The sequence below is a fragment of the Elaeis guineensis genome, chromosome 3 (assembly GCF_000442705.2).
Source record: "Elaeis guineensis isolate ETL-2024a chromosome 3, EG11, whole genome shotgun sequence".
In the NCBI taxonomy this organism is placed as follows: domain Eukaryota; kingdom Viridiplantae; phylum Streptophyta; class Magnoliopsida; order Arecales; family Arecaceae; genus Elaeis; species Elaeis guineensis.
Window position 1 is genome coordinate 25,583,430 of NC_025995.2, and position 21,639 is coordinate 25,605,068.

General features: G+C 31.9%; 1 pseudogene; it reads right to left on the reverse strand.

Moving 5' to 3' along the window:
- Positions 1-18,413, reverse strand: part of LOC140856217 (protein argonaute MEL1-like) — a 59,247-nt pseudogene extending 40,834 nt beyond the window's left edge.
- Positions 18,414-21,639: the final 3,226 nt, after the last annotated feature.

The window sequence follows — 21,639 nt, forward strand, 5'->3', positions numbered from 1 at the left end:
GATAGTCCGACACCAAAGCACAGTGAGTTGCTTGCAAGTCACTATGATAATCTCAGGTCTGAAGGATACTTATATCCATATGCTTAATGAGTAGTTCTTGACTATAAAATGCTTAGTAAGTGAGTTACTTATTCAGTGATGATATACTCCTACATCTCATCTGTATGCCATACCAGTGTCACCATACTCCTTGGTTAAAAAGATAATCAATCTATATAGTACACAACGACCTCCACTCGATAAACGTCATCATCCTATGATAAAGTATCATTTGATCGCAAATATGTTTAAGAACCATACAATAAATCCTCTCTTTATCATACACTAACATAGTTCTAAGGACTTCATTACAACATAAGAATTCAAGAAAGATATAATTTTATCATGAAAAATATCAGAATAACTATTATTCATTAATTAATAATTCATATATAAAAAAAAACTCAATCATCACATGATTGATTTTAGGACATAATTTTCAATAAAATTTAATGACCATTTCTTTAAAAAGTGGCAAACATGAAGGATGAATTGCCTTACAGCCTTAGACATCCACTATGTGGTCATGGAGGACACTCTTATTGTAGAAGGTCCTATCCACCGGAACCAAGAGTCATATTTGATCAAATTTCTTCGTAACGACTATATCTATCATGGATGCATTCTAAGCCATTTGTCCTATCTCTTTATGATGTTTTCATCAACACAAGGACCTCGAAAGAACTTTGGGAGTTATTGGAAAGAAAATATGATAAAAAAGGTGCAAAATTAGAAAAATATATTATTGGTCAATATTTTGATTATAAAAATTGATAGCCGTTCGATCCTTGAGCAAGTTTATGAACTACAGAGTCTTGTTCAATGGATCATTGCCAAAGAAATCCACCTCGATGAATGACTACGAGTTCTTGCTATTATAGATAAGCTTCCTCCATAGAAGAATTTTCACCCCTCTCTCAAACACAAAGAGCAAATATGAGTCGACTAGATGATCTAATAGCCTCTAGTCAAGGAAAAACATAGATCTTTAGATATAAAAATCTCTAAGGACGATATGGCAGTTGAAACCAACATCGTCGAGAAATAAGATAAATATAAAAATAAAATAAATATAGAAATAAAGTAAATGTAGAATAAAAAGAAGAACCAAAATCCACCTAAACCTAAAATCCAAAAGGAGAAAAGGATATATTATGTCTATGGCAAATCAGGGCACCTTGCAAAATAGTGCCGCCATAGGAAGAATTAGGTGAAGGGTTATACCCAGGTGATGCATGTCGTAGTGCATCGAAATTAATTCTGCTCACTTACTATGTAGATAGGATGAGTCAGAATCATATTCACAGAGATCTTAGTTGATTGTTTCGAAAATACAAAAGAAAAAAATAATAGATTGCGAGAAATGCAAGAAAGAAACAAGAAAATTATAATAAAAATATTTTTCATTGATCAAATAAAGAAGCATACATAAAGAAAAAGAAACGAAAGTGTGATACAAGTCAATTAAATCAAGTTGATCTTCTAGTTATGCCCGATGGTAGATGTGCCTCCTTGAATTCTTCATCTTCCTCCATGTAGACAGTGGCAGGATGGTTGGAAGGCTTGGTCTTAAAATTTCAAGAAAGAAAAGTAGATGAAAGTATGAAAATATAGAAAAGAAGGATAGCGGCACTTGGATTAGGACCTCTCCTTGATTTGATGGAAGGTGTGCTAGGGTTAGTAACTCTCCTAGACTTCTTGAGACATAAAGAAGGGATCTTTGAAGGAATATGGTGATGGCAAGGAAGAAGAAGAGAGGTTGCTAGGGTTAGTACCTCCCCTAAACTTATAAAGAAGAGCAGAAGAGGGAGAGAGAGAGGGGCAGCAGCTTGGAAAGAAACTTAGGCGTTGGCTTGATGGAGAAGAGGAGGGGTTGATCCCCACAAGGGGGTTGATGTCCCTTTGGAAGAGAAGGGGGCATGTATTTATAGAGAGAAGGTGAGATGAGAGAGAGCTAAGGCATACGTGAAGACCTTTAGATGAAAGGGCATGGGAAAGCATGTAAGAAACAAAGAATGGGGTGTGAGAAACATGTAATATGAGAAAGAGAGAGGGCATGGTGCTTTGGCTTGGAATTAATATGGGGCAGCAAAAAGAGCACCTTGATATGGCACCAAGTTCTTTCTCTCCTCTTCTTAGGATTTTGTATGTGGTGGCTCCTTGATAGCACTTAGATCTTGATACATTGCTTCTTAGCCCTTGACTTTTAAGTCATGTTCACACTTGGTTCCATGTAAAAGATTATCTTCTAATCTGGACCCTTAATTAGAGAGGTTGCATCTGATCCCTTCATGAATAAATCGCATTCACACTTGAATAGGAGCTGATTATCTGATTCACTCAAATTTGATTTGATTTGAGTTTAATTTGAATCATATGAACCCAAGCTCCCAATCACCTACAAAATAGACTAGAAAGTATCAAATTCTTAATAGATAAAGAGTAATAAATAGAATTATGTACTTCTAGTGACTTAATTCAAGTGTTCATCATAACCCTCAACTTAGCATTTGCTCGTCCTCAAGTAAAATAGATACATTAGTAGTGTATACCAAATTGTCCTTGAATTAAAAGTTATTCTAAGCATTCCTAAAGATAGCTAATATTCGATCAGACTATTAAAGAGATACTTCATTGGATTATCAATTCGACCCAGCTAGTGGTTAAGTATTATCTATAAAAATTTTTAGAGATCTTCTTTCACCAAATCCCCACGCTACTCTTTAAGTCCTCTATCTTGATATGAGTTGGATTTATTATCTTCTTACCATTTAATTTTCTTATTATCTACTTTTCTTATTATTATTTTTAAAAAGAATTTAGTATAATGTCTTAGCCTCTTGAGCCTTCTATCTGACTCTTGTAGCAAGCTTTCGGCCAATGACTCCCAAACTAGTTGACTTTAGGGCATTAGGTGTAGAACATCTCTCGGACTTACTGACTTGAGTCTAAAAAAAATTATAAGATAAGACTGACTCTATAACAAGTCTCTTGACATTCTCACCTTTTGACACGAACCACAATGCTTACTTAGGTGAAGGAGCTCGGTTACTCAGTAAGACAATGCTAAATCTTTTTTATTTCTTTTACTAAATTTAGATTCTAAGGAGGATTTTTTTGCATACTTCAACCTTTCCCCCATACCCCCATGAAGTAGATTTTTCATTGAGATAGGTAAGAAGAGGGTTCTAAAATTACTTCAAAATTTATTTTAATCTAAATCCTATAATTTATTGGACATCCTTAATAATTTCCTCCTCGATATCTCTAAAATTATCTGGATCGTTAATCATTCATTGATTAGGATGCCTGATTAACTCCAACTCGAGATAAAATTTGGATATACAAAATTAATTATTTCTGATCATACTCGAGGACTCAATTAAATTAGTTTTTCTTCCCTCAACTTAATTTTTATTGTCCTCAATAGAAGAAAAGAATCATAACAAAGCCAAAATAAAATATAACAAAGAAGGATACCACCTGAGTTCAATGTATGTATTCATTGTTGGGTGTGATGTGTTCTTGACTCCAGCTAGCATGAATGTGGCTCTCCCCCTAACTTGGTCAGTAGCCTCACTCATCCATCTTGGCTAATTATCTTTCTCAGCGATTCCTACAAAATGAAAAGAAACTAAAAAAATATTGCATAAGCTGGGTTGTCTCCCAACAGGTACTAAGTTTAATATCTTCAGCTATATTTTTATTAAGACTACTCTTACAAAATTGGGTTGCCTCCTAACAAACACTAAGTTTAACATCTTCAGTCAGATGCTATGAGGGAGTTTCACTTATAACCAACTTGGATATGTTTCTCAAAGTTTCAAAAGAACAAGATCAAACAGGAGGCCTTATCATCATTGTAGTAAAATGTTCATAGAATGCTCTACAACATTAGCCCCAGCCAATAGAGTGTACTGGGCAAACACTTCATACCAGGGTCTAAAAATATGATCATAGTCTTCATGATGATCAGAAAAGGATTATATTTGTTGGGTCAAGATTGGGGGTGGTAGTTTAAGAATTTCTTCAACTATATCCTATTTTACTACAATCTCTTTCTCAGATATAATGTGTCTCGATATCATCTTTTTTTGATATATAGCATGACATTTTTTTCAAATGAATATTAAATCTACCTTCATACATTACTTTATCATCGTAGAAAGATTTTGGAGATAATTATCAAAATTAGTGCCAACTACAGAAAGATCAGTTATTAAAATTTTAATATCGTTATCCGTCATTACAGAGACATCCCACCTGATAGCTTTTTTATATGCTTTTAGAATACCTATAAGGTAGGCTTCCTGGTTAAGGATCACTGGAAGGGTGTTAGTGGATGCATTAGGAAATGGCTTAAGTTTTAGAGTAGATGGTAATTCTAACAAAAGAGCTATTGGAGGGCTAGGTAATGGCTCATATTTTTCGATCCAAAATGAGGTGGCTTTGGGATAGGGCATATCAACTAGATCATTTACTTCTGTGATATATGCATCTATATCAAAATCATCCACCCCAAATTGGGGTAGATAGGGATCTAATGAAATCTTGAGAGAGAATTGTGGGTGTAGCTTCTTTCATTATATTATTCATTTGTGGTTCTTGAAAAGTCTCAATTAATTCTATCATTTCATCAATTTGTCCTTCTTTTTCGTTAAAAAAATGGATGATTCTAGGATATTGGAAAATAAAACCATAGGTAAGTAGGATGATGATGGAATTGGTTCGTCCCACCATTCTGATTTCTCTCTATATATTTTTGCCTTAGTCAAATTATTTGTGTTAGTCTTTTAGGTTGTGTAGAGTTATTCCATGATCGTTTCATTCTCGAGAGTCATAATCATTTGTAGCTCTCCTTCCTCCTCCTTATTGAATGTGATTACTAGTTGATCGATTTGGATCTCTAACTTAACGATGGATTGCATATAGGAGTGGACGATTTGTCAGATGTCTTCCTCAAAAGAAGGACTATAACTAAGTACAGACTGTGAGGTATGCTAGTGTTGGCTATAGGATGGATTCCTATACTATGATTCTTGATAATTGTATCTTTGCAAGATCGGATTGACCACAATTTGATGCGTGTGGGAGTGAAGGGTCTAAGTGTTGACTTCTACCCTATCAACACTTATAGAACTTTCTCTTCAAATGATGGGCTATAGGTAGTTGGAGAAGATTGATATTATAAATAGGATATATCGTAATCAGGCACATCTACGAACGTAGATCCTTGTAGTACTGAGGTAACCATTGGTTGTGATTTCCATAAACAATTTGGTTGAACCCCCCAACTTGGATTGTAGTCATTAAAGTATGAATTATTTCTTGATTCGTAGGCGATTTAGGTTTGATCTTGATGAACTTGCTCATACCTAAACTCAAAAAATTGATGTATGACTGGGCATTCAACTTATTGTGCAAAAAAAAAAGATATAGAGGAAGAGTGTCTGATAGCTAGTAGGCAATCTAATTTATGGGATAGCTCATCCTTTCTACTGTAGAAATCTATATTCCTAGCACAAATCTAATTTATCGAATTATTCTGATTGTTTTATATGCAATCAAGGGGTCTAGATCAGAACAATCCCTTTTTATTTTTTTTTTTTAAGAAAGAGGGAAAGAAAAAGAAGAAGAGATGAGGATGAAAGAGAGAAGTTCTAAAGATGAAAATCCTAAGAAAGTCCTAGACTAAGAGAGGATAGATGAGAAGGTTGTTTTTTATTATTTTTGTTGGTTTTTCAAATAGGTGATGCAATCAAGTCAATTCTATCCTAGGGTTAGTCTAGATCTAGACAGCTCCTAACTGTTTCGAATATATCGTCAAGCACTCCAAGTGTGAACCTAACCAACCCATTGGCCAGGTAAGTGTAAGGTTGGTGGGGGTTCCCCTGTTGCTTTTTTTAGACACCAACTAAGTTGGTCAGGTCAGCGAATGGAACCAATTAAGAAATCACCTTCCTCTGGGACATAATCTCTGAACTATTTTTCTAGACACCAACTGATCAATTAGGTCCAATCTGATTCAACTTTCGAGTCACTTATCCCATTGAGCTCGAGTTTCTTAGAGACTAATGTCTAATTAATTTTAATTAGGAGGCTTAGGCTGATGCGAATGTAGGATGGTGGTTTATGGACCAAGGGAGGGTGATGAAATCTTCACCTTATATTGTTTATAGATTATGCCCTTAAGATGTTTTATGAAAATATACAATACAAAAAGAAAAGATGTCCAATACAAGTAAGAAGCTTTTAGGATTTAATTAGTTTCTCTATTTTAGTTAAGTGTTATGTGATGTTTTATTTTCTTTTTATGTTATATTATCTTTAAGCAAGAAGGAATAAGGGATAAGTTTTAAATTAGGTTAATTAGGTGTGAGAAGATCTAGAGAGTCTAGAAAAAGAATTAAATTAAGTTGAAAATATAAGACAGCTAGATATCCTATAATTAAAATAGGCTATCAAATCTATTATTCAAGGCAGTCAATTAAATGGCAAAAATATATTTTTTTATTTAGGGAATCTATTAGAAAGGAAGTAAATAAAAGGCAGATCTAAAATAGCCAGAAAGTCAAATCTATATATAAGATAGAAAATTATTTTATTAAAAAGGCAGTAAAAAAAATCTAGAGTAAGAAATAAAGATCTAAAAAGCAGTAATATATATATATATGTATATTTTATATTTTATAGTTTTTTTTAAAATTTTCAAAATAATTATGCCAAGATCTCCGACAATGGTGCCAAAATTTGATGCATGTCGTAGTGTACTGAAATTAACCCTACTCACTTATTATGTAGATAGGATGAGTCAGGATCGTATTCGTAGAGATCTTAGTTGATTGTTTTGAAAATACAAAAAAGAATAATAGATTACAAGAATTATAAAAAAAAATAAAAAAATTATAATAAAAAAACTTTTCATTGATCAAATAAAGAAGCATGCATAAAGAAAAAGAAATGAAAGTGTGATATAAGTTAATTAAACCACTTGATCTTCTAGTTACGCCTGATGGTAGATGTGCCTCCATGAATCCTTTATTTGTCTCCATGCAGATAGCTGTAGGATGGTTGGAAGGCTTGGTCTAGAAATTTCAAAGAAGAAAGATAGATGGAAGTATAAGAATATGAAAAAGAAGGATAGCGGTACTAGGATTAGGACCTCTTCTAGATTTTGGAAGGCATGCTAAGGTTAGCACCTCCCCTAGACCTCTTGAGATGTGGAGAAGGGACCTTTGAAGAAATATGATGTGGTAAGAAAGAAGAAGAGGGGTTGCTAGGGTTAGTATCTCCTCTAGATTTATGGAGAAGAGAGGAAGAGGGAGAGAGAGGTGTTGCCTAGAGATACAACCCAAGAGTGGGAGGGGGGTGATTGGATTTTTAAATTTTTTTTTGGATAATTAAATAAGTGTGTGTACTATATGAATGTATGCAGTGAGAATGATGAGCTAGTATGCTGAAATTTAAATACGAAGAGGTAAGGAAGCAAAGTCATACACAAACAACCAATTTTTATAGTGGTTTTGTGTCAACTCAGCACCTATGCTCACTCCTTAAGAAATCTTCTTGAGAATTCTACTATAATCACCGAGATTACATCAAGATTGTTTTAACAAGTTTACAATCTTAACTCTATTAGTTTTGTGGGTTCACCAATCAAAACCTATCTCCAAGCCACTTCTAGGCTTGTACAAATCTAATTCAAGACTCGGATAAACCTATCCTTTAAGTTTCAATCCCTATTAAAATTTGAAATATATAAATTGTAAGTACAAAAATTTAAATATAAAATAAACTTCTTTAATGAGCTGATTTGAAGCTTTGATGCACTAGACGAGAGGTTGGGGGGCTTTTTTAATGAATGCTTCCTCACTACAAGAAAAGAGAGTTTTTGCAATAAAATTATTTACGATAAAAATATTTTCATCATAAATAATGAGTATTTATGATAAAAAATAAAATTCATCATAAATAATAAATATTTATGATGAAAATAATTTTTCATTGCAAATACTTTTATATTAGCAATGGAAAAAGAATTTCATCATAAATAATTATTATTTATGATGATTATTTTTATCATAAATAATAAAATATTTATTTTAATTTTAAATTCTAAATATTTATGATGAAAATATTTTTATCATATAATTTAAGTATTTATGATAAAAAATATTTTTTTGTTAAAAAATATTATTCTCAATAAAAATATTTCAGCACTAATATTAGAAAATAAAAATGAAAAAATTTAAAAATTTAAAAATTATTAATTATTTATGATAAAAATTTTTCATCATAAATAATCTAGTATTTATGATGGACAGCTATTTTTATCACAAATACTCAATTATTTATGATGAAAAATTTTTATCACTAATTTTTTTAAAAAATAAAAAAAATTTAAACATATAAAAATTATAGATTATTTATGATAAAAATATTACATCATAAATAATTGAGTAATTATGATGAAAATAAATTTTCACCATAAATACTCAATTATTTATAATAAAATTTTTTTATCACTAATATTTAAAAAAATAAAAAAATTCAAAAATTTTAAAATTATAAATTATTTGTGATGAAAATATTATGTTGTAAATAATTGAGTATTTATGATGAAAATAAATTTTTATCATAGACACTCAATTATTTATGATGAAAAACTTTTGTTGCTAATATTTAAAAAAATGAGAAACTTAAAAATTTAAAAATTATAGATTATTTAAGATAAAAATATTACATCATAAATAATTGAGTATTTATGATGAAAATAAATTTTTATCACAAATACTCAACTATTTATGATAAAAAATTTTGATCTCTAATATTTGATAAAAAATAAAAAATTTTAAAAATTTAAAAATTATAGATTATTTGTGATAAAGATATTATCTTATAAATAATTAAGAATTTGTGATGAAAATAAATTTTCATCACAAATACTCAATTATTTATGATAAAAAAATTTTATCATTAATATTTAAAAAAAACTAAAAAATTTAAAAAATTTAAAAATTATAGATTATTTGTGATGAAAATATTACATCATAAATAATTAAATATTTATGATAAAAATAAATTTTTATCATAAATATTTAATAATTTATGATAAAAAATTTTTGTCGCTAATATTTAAAAAAAAATAAGAAACTTTAAAAATTTAAAAGTTACAGATTATTTGTATCTAAAGTATTACATCATAAATAATTGAGTATTTATGATGAAAATAAATTTTTATCATAAATACTCAATTATTTATGATAAAAAAATTTTATCACTAATATTTAAAAAAATAAAAAATTTAAAAAATTTAAAAAATTTAGAAATTATAAATTATTTGTGATAAAAATATTACATCATAAATAATTGAGTATTTACAATAAAAATAAATTTTTATCATAAATACTCAATTATTTATAATAAATTTTTTTATCACTAATATTTAAAAAAAATAAAAAAATTTAAAAATTTAAAAATTATAGATTATTTGAGATAAAAAATATTACATCATAAATAATTAATTATTTATGATGAAAATAAATTTTCATTATAAATACTCAATTATTTATGATGAAAAATTTTTATAGCTAATATTTGAAAAAATAAAAAATTTAAAAAATTTAAAAATTATAGATTATTTATGATAAAAATATTACATCATAAATAATTGAATATTTATGATGAAAATAAATTTTCATCATAAATACTAAATTATTTATGATGAAAAATTTTTATCATTAATATTTGAAAAAAATAAAAATTTTAAAAATTTAAAGATTATATATTATTTATGATGAAAATATTATATTATAAATAATTGAGTATTTATGATGAAAATAATTTTCATCATAAATACTGGTTGTTTACGATAAAAAATTTTCATCGTTAATATTTGAAATAAATAAAAGCTTTAAAAATTCAAAATTATAGATTATTTGCAATCAAAAACTATTTTTCTATCATAAATAGTTAATTATTTATGATAAGAATATTTTCATCATCAATATTTTCAAAAAAAAAATTAAAAAATTTAAAAATGATAGATTATTTGTGACAAAAATATTGTATCATAAATATCTTAGTGTTAGCGACATAAATTTATTTTTCATCATAAGTAATTGACTATTTATGATGGAGAATGATTTCCATCGTTAATACTTCATTATTAATGATAAATTTTTTTTGTCGTTAGTAATTAAAAAATTAAAAATTAAAAAAATAACTTTCGATATTAAAAAAGAATCATTCTCCCAGTATTCAGATTTTGTTGGATGATGCAACAAAATTTTTCACCCACAATCGAATCAACCGTCTTTAAGATCCAAGAGCAAACCATCTCAGAAAATTAAACGTAAGAAATTTGATTTAGAAAAAATACCAACTTCCAACTATATAAAGAACAAAACTTTATCAATTATTCGATGGACTAAATTGTGTCATTTACTTGTAAACCATCTTAAAAAAGTTTGGCCAATAATCTCTTGTGACAATAAAATCTTATAACATTTTTAAAAGAAAAACATAACTTCTTGAATGTTATCCTTAATCTGCGGCAGATGATTGCTAAGTGGTATATTTTTATATTTATTAGAGATATTTTTGAGAATTTATGGTGCTAACATCTTCTTAAAAATTTAATTTCATGAATAAATTAGATTTTTTTACAAAAATAAATAATTTTAAAAATATAAAATTAGAGCATATTTATAAAAAATAGATGTTGATTTAATTGAGAATCTAAGTATCAAAATATTAAAAAATTAATAAAAATTTAATGCATATTTTTTTCTTATTTTTCAAACAAAAATCGAAGCAAAAATTGAGCCAAAATATCCTAAAAAATCTTAAAAATAGCCTCCGATGCATGGTGGACCAGCTGGTCGGTCCACAGAGCCAGGGCACAGTCCACCAAAAACCTCACATGATCCACAGACACGGTCCACGATGGCAGAAGCCTTTTTTGCACTGATCGACGATCGAAATTTTATCCATCAAATGATCAAATGGCTGAGGACGTTCCCAACTGAGAATAAGAGTTATTCTACACGATTCGATGGCCCAGAACCAATCTGAATCCAGATCGGATGGCTACGATTTGATCCGACTTTGATAAGGAGTAAAACAGTGATTTTTGATCAAATCTAGGCGGTCCAAGCTTCATCCGATGGCCAGGAATATTCTTATGGGTTTAATACATTTTCTAAGAGTTTTAGGACTCCTTTTCCTACCAAGAAAATATGAAAAATTCATCTATAAATAGGGATCCGGGAATAAGCTTTGAGAGTAGAAAAAATAAAAAAAAAATAGAGAAAAAAATTCAAGGAGCTTGAAGGATCAAATATTGGGAGATTATGGAGCTGGAGGTCTTAATGTGTGGCTAAATTCCTTCAATTCAGGAATACGATGAAGTTTGTAAATAAATTTTTTTTAATATTTAATTTTTATATAATATAATTTTATTTTTATTTCATATCTTTTTACTTTTTCTGAGGTATTGATCCAGTCTATACGGCCTATACTCTCTATTGACATGCCGTGATCTTTGGATATGGTACGTGCTTAGGAGAGATAGATCATAGTATGTTAGATTGAATCTTATATCTTATAATTAAATTTAAATAGTTTATACTCCAATAAGATAAGCTGTGATCTACTGATACAGTCCGTATTCCTTAGAAATAAGCTATGCTAATACGTTAATCACAAGAATTAATATTGCAACATAAAAAAAGAAGAAAATAAATCTAATTTGCATTGTGGATTTGAAATTTCTGAGTTATTTCTTTAAATTATTTTTTTTCATAAATTAATTTATACTTTTAATTTTTTACTATTATATTTTTTTTAAATCCTTCTACAATCAATTTTTTTTTATTTTTTTTCATAAAAAAAAAAGATAATCGCCCTAGATCTCCATGGAAACGATCCCCACTCACCCTATCTATATAGTTTGAGTTGGTTTTTATTCTTGACCGCTTACGATAATGATTAAATTTTGGCACTGTTGTCAGAGATCTAGGCATGATTATTTAAAAAATAAATTTTTTTTTTCTTAGTTTCTTTCTAACTTGCTTAGTTCCTTAGTCAAACATACTTTCTTAAAAAAAAATTCTCTACATTGACACCTCATAATCTACTTAGGGAATTAGATACTTAATCACAAAATCTAAAAAGTGAAATAAATCAATTTACTGTTGACTAACTACCAAATCTGATCATCTTTTCTTCTTGCATTGTATAATTTTATAAAATATCTTAAGGGCATAAACCCTAAACAAGATAACGTGGAGATTTCATCACCGTTCCTTCGCTCACAAACTACCATCCTACATATTGCATTGACCTAATCCTTAACTTAAAATCAATTAGATGTTAGCCCCTAAGGACTTTCGAGCTCAATAGGACAAGGGATCCTAAGAGTAAGACCAAATTAGGCTTAGTCAGTTTGACTAGTATCTAAGAAAGTGGTTCAAAGACTACGTCCTGAAGGAAGGTGGTTATTTAATTGATTCTATTCATTTATCTGGCCAACTCAATTAGTATTTAAAGTAAACAATGAGGGGACCCCTACCAACCTTATACTTACCTGGCCAGTTGAGTGGCTAGTTTTTTACTTGGAGTGCTTAAAGGCGACCTTGATAGTTAAGAGCTGTCTAGATCTAGGGTTATCCTTAGCTAGGATTAATTGCATAATGTGATTACTAATCTACAAACTTTAACCCTAATTAAAACACTCTTCTCTAACATCTCTAGATTTAGAACTCCTTAGGACTCTCATCTCTAGAACTCTTCTTCTTCTCCTCTTTTTCTCTCATATATTAAAATAAAAAAAAACTAAAAAATTAAAAAAATTAAAAAAAAATTTCTATTGGGATAAACTGAAAATGGCCAGACATAATCTAAAATCTACAAGCCTATAAGGTTACTGAGGAAGAAATAGATTTTAATAGACAACCTAGAACTCTGCTGGACCTGTGTTATTCGATTAGCTCTGTCCAATCGTCTAGAATTAGATCTCGACTAATAATTTTACAATTGATTCTCAAATGATTAATATGCATCCTACATTCACTGAAATTGAAAATGCATACATTTATTCAAGGAAGTTTGAAGATACTAGAGTTGCAACTTTGACCAATAGAATTGAAGCCTTAGAATTCAAAAGATATATCCAATTTAATTAAGTGCTAGCACCCATGTGCATTGGATGTGATGCACCAGATCATGTTGTGAAGGAGTATCCTTATTTGATGAACCCAACCCAAACTGAGCCCATACAAGAGAGTGCATTCAATGAAAGCTACATAAATGAACCTTATGCACCAATCTATAACTCAGGGTCCAAAAGTCATCCCAATTTTATATGGTCACAAGATACAACATTAGGAGCCCATAATTTTTATCAACCCTATCTATGGCCCAATTAAACACTGAATGATCAACCAGGTTTAGATCCTGAGGAAGGAGTCAACACATTAGAAAAGAGTGTAGATATCTTAGTGCAATCAACCTCAAACATCAAAAATATCCTTAATAATTTCATGCAAACTACTGACCAATTAATTAAACAATTGGGCCAATCAACTATAGCAGTTAGTAAACTAGAAGAGGATAAATTATCAAGAAAACTAGAGGATGACCCTAGAGCTCAGAATGGTCTAGAACTTAAAGATCAGTTCAATCAGTTGAGAACATTCAGGTTAGAGGAACTGGAGGAGATACCCGAAGTTGATAATAATGAGGTATCCACACCTAGTGACCATTATACTCAGTTAAACCCAAAATTAATTATTGAATCCCTCATGACACTAATTGAACCTCTGCTTAAAAAAAGAGAGGCAATAATAGGAGATCTAGAAACACTTCCTCAGCACATCGGGTATATAAATCTAAATCTCTTAAAACCCCGACTAGTACTTAAGTTATACCTAGATCTAATTATAAAGAAAGAATTATTAGTTATCAGGAGAATGAGTCATATAATGGTCCCAAGTAGAAAATATCTTGAGAAAGAGCCTGAATCATGTAGAGAATTACAGACTCACGTTAAGATTCGGGCAGGAATAGGATAGACACTCTTTTAGCGTCTGGCTGAAGACGTTAAACTTAGCACTTTTTAGGAGACAACCTAAATTTTTTTTTTCTAAATGATCTTCATTTTTTTTTAAGAATAAAGGACCACTCTATATGGAAGAGCCTGTCAATAATCTGGTTTGGCTGAAGAGTTAAAACTTTATGCTTTGTGGGAGGCAACCCGTTTCAGCTTTTGCTTTTATTTTCTTTTGCATTTTATTTAAGTTAATCAAGTCTTGCTTCGTATCTTTTGAAGATATTTAAGCACAATATTGGCTAAGTTGGAGAGAGCTAATTTTAAAAAAACTTCTAGATCAGATGACATCTCTCCTTTTCTTTCTCTTTTTATGCATCCTTTATTTTTCTACTCCATTGAGGATAATGTCGATTAAGTTGGGGGAGAGAATAATAAAAATTTTTGAATTTCTTAAGTCCTCAAGTAAGTTAGTATTTAGTATTTAAGCACCTGATTATATTTAAGAATTGAGTTAAACCAAGTTTTTTAAAAGAAAATTGATGTGCAAGTTAGAGAGTTTGTGAGATATTAAGGGATCAAGTCTTAAAAAAACTCAATAAAGAGTTAAGTTTAGAACTTAAACAGTTTTCTTTGAATATTTCTAAATTTTTCTACCAGCATCAAAGAAGAGTTAACTTTTTATGGGCTTGTGTAGGGTAACTATACATTTCTTTTTTAAAAAAAAAAAAGTTTTCAAGTACTTCATACAGAGTAATCGAATCTCTTTGCCTAAATAAGCATTGAGTTTTGCATCAAAAAATATAAAGGGCAAAGAAGCTTTGTTGTAAAGCTAGTTTTAACTCGTAGCCTGAAAACTCGCTGGGTTAATGGGTTAATGTCCTAAAGCTATCTGGTTTGGGAGTCATTGACTGAAAACTCACTACATAGGTCAAACAGAAAGCTTAATGGATTAAGACACTTAATAGCAATACAATGTTCAAAAAAAAAAGAATCAATAAATGAAGGATGGAAGTAACAATATATATGTCCATATGAGGTTAATAATTTGGAGATAAAGGTAGGAATAATTTAAAAAAATTCAAAAAATATTTAATATTTTTAGCTTAACTCCCATATTGATTAGTATTAATACTCCAATGACATATCTCATTTACGCTCTACTGAACATCAGTGGCTCTTTTGAAAATTGTATGATGAAATTTAAAATTTTAAGTTAAAAGGCACTTATTTCTAAATTCTTTCTTTACTCGAGGACGAGTAAAGTTTAAGTTGAGGGTGTGATAAGTGATTTATTTTATATTTATTAGAGATATTTTTGATAATTTATGGTGCTAACATCTTCTTAAAAATCTAATTTCATGAATAAATTAAATTTTCTTATAAAAATAAATAATTTTAAAAAATATAAAATTAGAATATATTTATAAAAAATAGATGTTAATTTAATTGAGAATCTAAGTATCAAAATATTAAAAAATTAATAAAAAATTTAATGTATATATTTTTTTATTTTTCAAGCAAAAATCGAAGCAAAAATCGAGTCAAAATATCCTAAAAAATCTTAAAAATAGCCTCTGATGCATGGTGGACCAGTCGGTCGGTCCACAGAGCCAGGGCATGATCCATTGAAAACCTCACACAGTCCACAGACATGGTTCATGGTGACAAAAGCCTCTTTTGCACTGATCGATGGCCGAAATTTCATCCATCAAACGATCGAACGGTTGAGGATGTTCCTGACTGAGAATAAGAGTTATTCTACGCAATTCGATGGCTCAGAATCAATCCGAACCCAGATTGGATGGCTACAGTTTGATCCAATTTTTATAAAGATTAAAACATTGATTTTTGATCAAATCTGGGGGGTCCAAGCTTCATCTGACTGCCAGGAATATTCTTATGGGTTTAATACATTTTCTAAGGATTTTAAGACTCCTTTTTCTATCAAAAAAATATAAAAAATTCATCTATAAATAAGAGGTCTGAGAATAAGCTTTGAGAGTAGAAAAAATTAGAAAAAAAATAAAAAAAAATAGAGAAAAAAATTCAAGAATCTTTAGGGATCAAATATTGAGAGATTATGGAGCTAGAGGTCTTGATGTATGGTTAAATTCTTTCAATTCAGGAATACGATGAAGCCTGTAAATAGACTTTTATTTTTTTTTTTATATTTAATTTTTATATAATAAAATTTTATTTTTATTTCATATCTTTTTACTTTTTTTGAGGTATTGATCCACCCTACACGGCCTATACCCTCTATTGATGTGTTGTGATCCCTGGATACGGTACATGCTTAGGAGAGATAGATCGTAGTATGTTAAATTGAATCTTATATCTTGTAATTAAATTTAGATAGTTTATACTCCAATAGGATGAGCTGTGATCTACGGATACAGTCCGTACCCCTTAGAGATAAGCTATGCTAATACGTTAATTATAAGAATTAATATTGCAACATAAAAAAAAAAGAAAATAAATCTAATTTGCATGGTGGATTCGAAATTTTTAGATTATTTCTCTGAATTATTTTTTTCATAAATTATTTTATACTTTTAATTTTTTACTATTATATTTCTTTTAAATCTTTCTACAATCAATTCTTTTTTATTTCTTTTCATAAAAAAAAATAATCATCCTAGATCCTCATGAAAATGATCCCTACTCACTCTATCTATATAGTTTAAGTTGGTTTTTATTCTTGACCTCCTACGACAGCGATCAATGATGCACCACAGTATTCGGATCCCTGGAACCACTAATTGATGTTGATCTTCCATCAAAAGTTCAGACTTTATGTAGAAACTAAGGCCAACATATCACCTAAAGAATTTTTTTTTTTGCATCGGATCTCAAGGGTCTTAGCTGCTCGCAGATTAAATTTGAGTTCAGATGTCCATTCAAATCTTTCGATCAACTCATGGCAGTATTCTCACCAAAAAAGTAAATCTAATTAGTTAAATTTTTTAATTACAAATTATATCTAATTGGAGTAGAATATCAGAAAACTTATTTTATTTTTATGATCAAAGAGAATCAAATTGATCTATATCATGGTTATCTCATATTCATCTTATTCTTCTGCATAGATCTGCAATCTTCATAAATCTTGATTGGCATGAACATATCCCAAGGCTACTAAAATTTATAAGTATACCTGAGAAGATATTTTTAGTGGAGAAATATATATTTGTAGAAATTGTTTACGATGAAATTTAAATTTATATTGCTAATAAGATTATTAATGATAAAATCTTTCATCGTCAATAATTTTTTTGATCAATTTTTTAAAGAAAAATTTATTTTAATGGAAAACTTTTTTTAAATTATTAGTGATAAAAATAAAATTTTTGTTGTTAATAAACTTATTAACGATGAAAATACTTTTTATCACCAATTTTTTTTTTATTTTTATTGTGGATATTTTTTTGATAGGAAATATTGACGAGAGTATAATTTTTTCATTACTAATAAAGTTATTAACAATGAAAATTTCATCACTAATAATTTTTAGAAGAAAAAATTTTTAATAGGGATTTTATTTTTTGGCAAGAATTATTAGCAATGAAAATTATATTTTCATTGTAAATAATTTTTTTTGGAGGAAAAAATTTTTTTATGGAAATTTTTTTTGGTGGGAATTATTGGCGATGAAAAAAAATTCCATCGATAATAATTGTATTAGCGATAAATTTTTTTGTCCCTAATAGTTCCCATAAACTCAACGTCCTATCATGCCAAACCCACTTTTCCCCCTCCCCTCTTCCCTCTCTCCTCTCTTCTTTTCCTCTCCCCTCTCCCTCTCTGTGCTCTCCCTGAGCTCTCCCATCTCCCCTCTCCTCTCTCCCTCTCCCCTCTCCCTCTCCCTCTTTGTGCTCTCCCCCCTCTCTTCCCACCGGCGAGTCTGTCATCGCCGCCATCCATCGTCCGCACCACTATTGCCGTTGCCGTTGTCGTCGCCGTCCACTGAAGCTAAGGTTCTTCGAACCCCTTTTTTTTGTGTTGATCGGGCCACCGTAGGGTGGAAGGGGTTGCGGGGGGAGGGGGGCGATGGCACCATGAGCCCAGAGAGGGGGGCGGCCGATGGGGAGGTGGTCGGGGGGTGATCGAGGGTGAAACGGGGGCGGGATGGGATTTGGGGGGGTGGTTGGGGGTGAGACGGGGGTGAGGGCCAGCGGCGCCATGGAGCCAGAGAGGGGGTTAAGGGGTGAGACCTGACCGGCGGTGCCACAGGGTCGGAGAGGGGGTCGGGGGCTGGAGATGGGGCTGGGGAGGGGACGACTGGTGGTCGGGGGCAAAACGGGGGTGGGATGAGGTCCATGGGTGACCAAGGGCGAGACAAGAGTGGGGAGGGGGCCGTGGGCGGCCGTCGGCACCACCAGGCCAAGGAGGGGGTTGGTTGAGAGAGACGGTGCCAGGGAGGGGGTGGTCGGTGGCAAAATAGGGAGGGGTCAGTCGGGGAGGGGTGGGTGACGGCGAGGAGGGAGGAAGGAAAGAGAAAGAGGAGGGGGAAAAAGAAAGGAAAAAAGAAAAGAAAAAAAATTAAAAAAATTAAAAAAAAGTTAAAAAATAAAATATTAATCAAATATTTTATTATTTGATGAATAAAAATAAAATCTGAATCATGATCCAAATTGGATCGAGGTCGGGATTCGGATCGAGATCTTGATTCGAATTGGGATCTAGATCGAGATCTGATCCAGACGGTGCAGGATATGTGACAATGTCAGCACCGTAGGAGTGGGGGCTGCGGGAGGTTGAGTTTGGGTGACGTGGGGTGTGTGACGGCACCAATATCGTGGGAGCAGGATGTAGGAACCAGATCTAGGGTTTCAGGGTTAGATCTTGAAACTTTTTCAAGATCATACAGCGGAAGACTAAAATAAATCAAAATTTATTTTATAAGATCAGAAAATCTCTAGATCTAAGATCCTATTACATGATTATTACATAGCATTAAATCAAAAATTAAAATATATATAAATATAGTATGAACTACATGTTGATCATATCAACATGTTTCTATGCTAGCTACATCTAATGTATGTATTAAATAATAGATCAGATCTATTACCTTGCAAGTTAGACGCTCTAACCTCGCTGATCCAGGCTTAAGGATGATATTGCAAGCCGCACACGCGTCCGGCCTCTAGGAGTCGTCCACACGAGCCCACGAATCTCGATCAGAAGTCCTGCTTCAGGAAATCAGCACAGTATGCTAGTACTGCGCTGATCCTTCTTTGATGGTTGATCAGGTGCCTCCTTCTTCTTGATTTGGACTCTTCCAAAGATGGAAAGTAGAAGGAGGAGTTTCAGATCTGAGACGCTCTCAGAAAACTCAAGATGGAAGGAGGAAAGATATGAAAATAAAAACCCTAGAAGAAGACCCTCTTCTTCTTCACGTTTTTCTCTCTAGACACCCAAACTTGCGTCTTTTATATCTCCATGACCCAAAGGTATTTCTCTCTGATTTTTGGATGGAAGAAAGGCCTCTCAAATATCTATCTCCCCTTAAAATTTCACGAAGAAACTCATCTTATATAGAGAGATATGATAGAGTCCTTGTCTAGGTCAAACACCTAGTCAAGGCTTATCCAAACATGGCAAGTAAAGGGACGCCCAACTCTTGAGCACCTCCTTCATATTTTCGTGGATGGATCAACAGAAAAGGGTGCACAATGTAAACCCTAAAAGCCACGAAAATTCCAAAAAAAATTTGGATAAATTCGGTGCAAAATTGAAAGAGTTTTGGATTTCTAAAACTCTATCTCATAGAATTCGAAATCCAAACTTATTCCTTTTAGATTTGATCCAAATCACCTTCCATGTAAGAAAGAAGAGAGGAGACCTTTTGTGAACGTGGGAGAGATCTGGGAGAGGGCTTTTGTCGCACAAAATAAGTGGAGATTGGCGTTGAATAAGAGAGAGGGCGTGGAGAAGGCTTATGTGGCGCAAGGTGGAATCCTAGTCCTACTAGGATTCTGTCTCATAACTTGTTTTAATTTGGTTTCCCAAACCAAATCAAATCAAAATTAGATCAACCCAATTAAAATAGGTCTTAACCCAATTAAGAACCTAATTTAATCAGATTAAATTATATTTAAATCTGATTTAATTTTCTAATCAAATTAGAAATTAGATTGACCCAAGTCCTAGTTGAACTAGGACTAGTTTTTCCTTGCACTTGGCTTATCCAATAAACCAATTGGACTTGATCCAATCAAGCCCAAACCAAATCTAATTAAATCATATTTAATTAGACTTAATCTCAGCCCATTGGCTTAATCAAATTAAGCCAATTAGCAATCAAATTGCTAATCGATCCTCCTACAACACTTGCACTGGGTTAAATATCAATCGTATTGATCATCTAACCCTAGAACGATTCTTAATCGTTGATCAACCATCTGATCGGATCATGAACTCTAATGTGTGTGACCTCATAGGTCCGAACCTAAGCCGGTAGCATAGAAATAAATTCCTATACCAATCGAAGTGACCATCTAGCAATGGTACCCGACGTCCGGATAGGTCGAATGTGTAGAACAACATCCTTAGAACCCATGCGGATATAGTTTTCATATAATTCATCCCCTTGACCAAAATGATCATTGGACACCCCAGAGCTAAACTGTCAACTCTGATCAGGTTGTCCACATTGTATTTCAAAATATCAAATCCATCTGATGGATTACCCTGGCCAAGATTTTGCTAAATTGAAATACAGCGACTCATTCTTCTCCAACTCTTGGAGTGGTCAATCCCATCTCGATCACACTCTGACTTCGCAAGTACTTGACTGTGCCCAGAAGCCTTCCGTCTCTGAATTAAAAATTCAGTTAGTCCAGTACCAAAGCACAGTGAGTTACTTGCAAGTCACTGAGGCGATCTCAAGTCTAAGGGACACTTATACCTATATCCCATCAGAGACATTCTCGACAGCAGAATGCTCTGGAGTTGGTCACGTTCAATGACGATGTACCCTTACATCTCACCTGTATGCCATACCAGTGTCTCCACACTCCTTGGTTAAGAGGACAACCAACCCATATGGCCTACAGCGACCTATGCTTGATAGAAGCTGTCGTCCTTATTAACAGCCTATCATTTGGTCGTGAACAATTTTAAGGACTAATCGATAAATCCTCTCTTTATCGAATCTAAATAGTCCTAAGGACTTCATCATAACAACGGAGTTCATTAGAAGATGAAAGCTTATGATGAAGATGCCAAATATATTTTATTTATTAACAAATCAATTACAATACTTGGTTGCTCAACCGTCAACAGCTTGACGATTGGCTTTTTGGGACACATTTCCCAACAACTCCCACTTGTCCTAAAGCCACTCGGCACAGTATCTAATACCCACCTTCGACTTATGGTTGTCGAACTCCTTTATTGCCAGGGCCTTAGTGAAGGGGTCGGCTAGGTTCTCTTTTCTGTCGATCTTCTGAAGGTCGACGTCACCTCGATCCACGATCTCTCGGACCAGGTGGAAGCGGTGCAAGATGTGCTTCATCCGCTGATGTGCTTTGGGTTCCTTC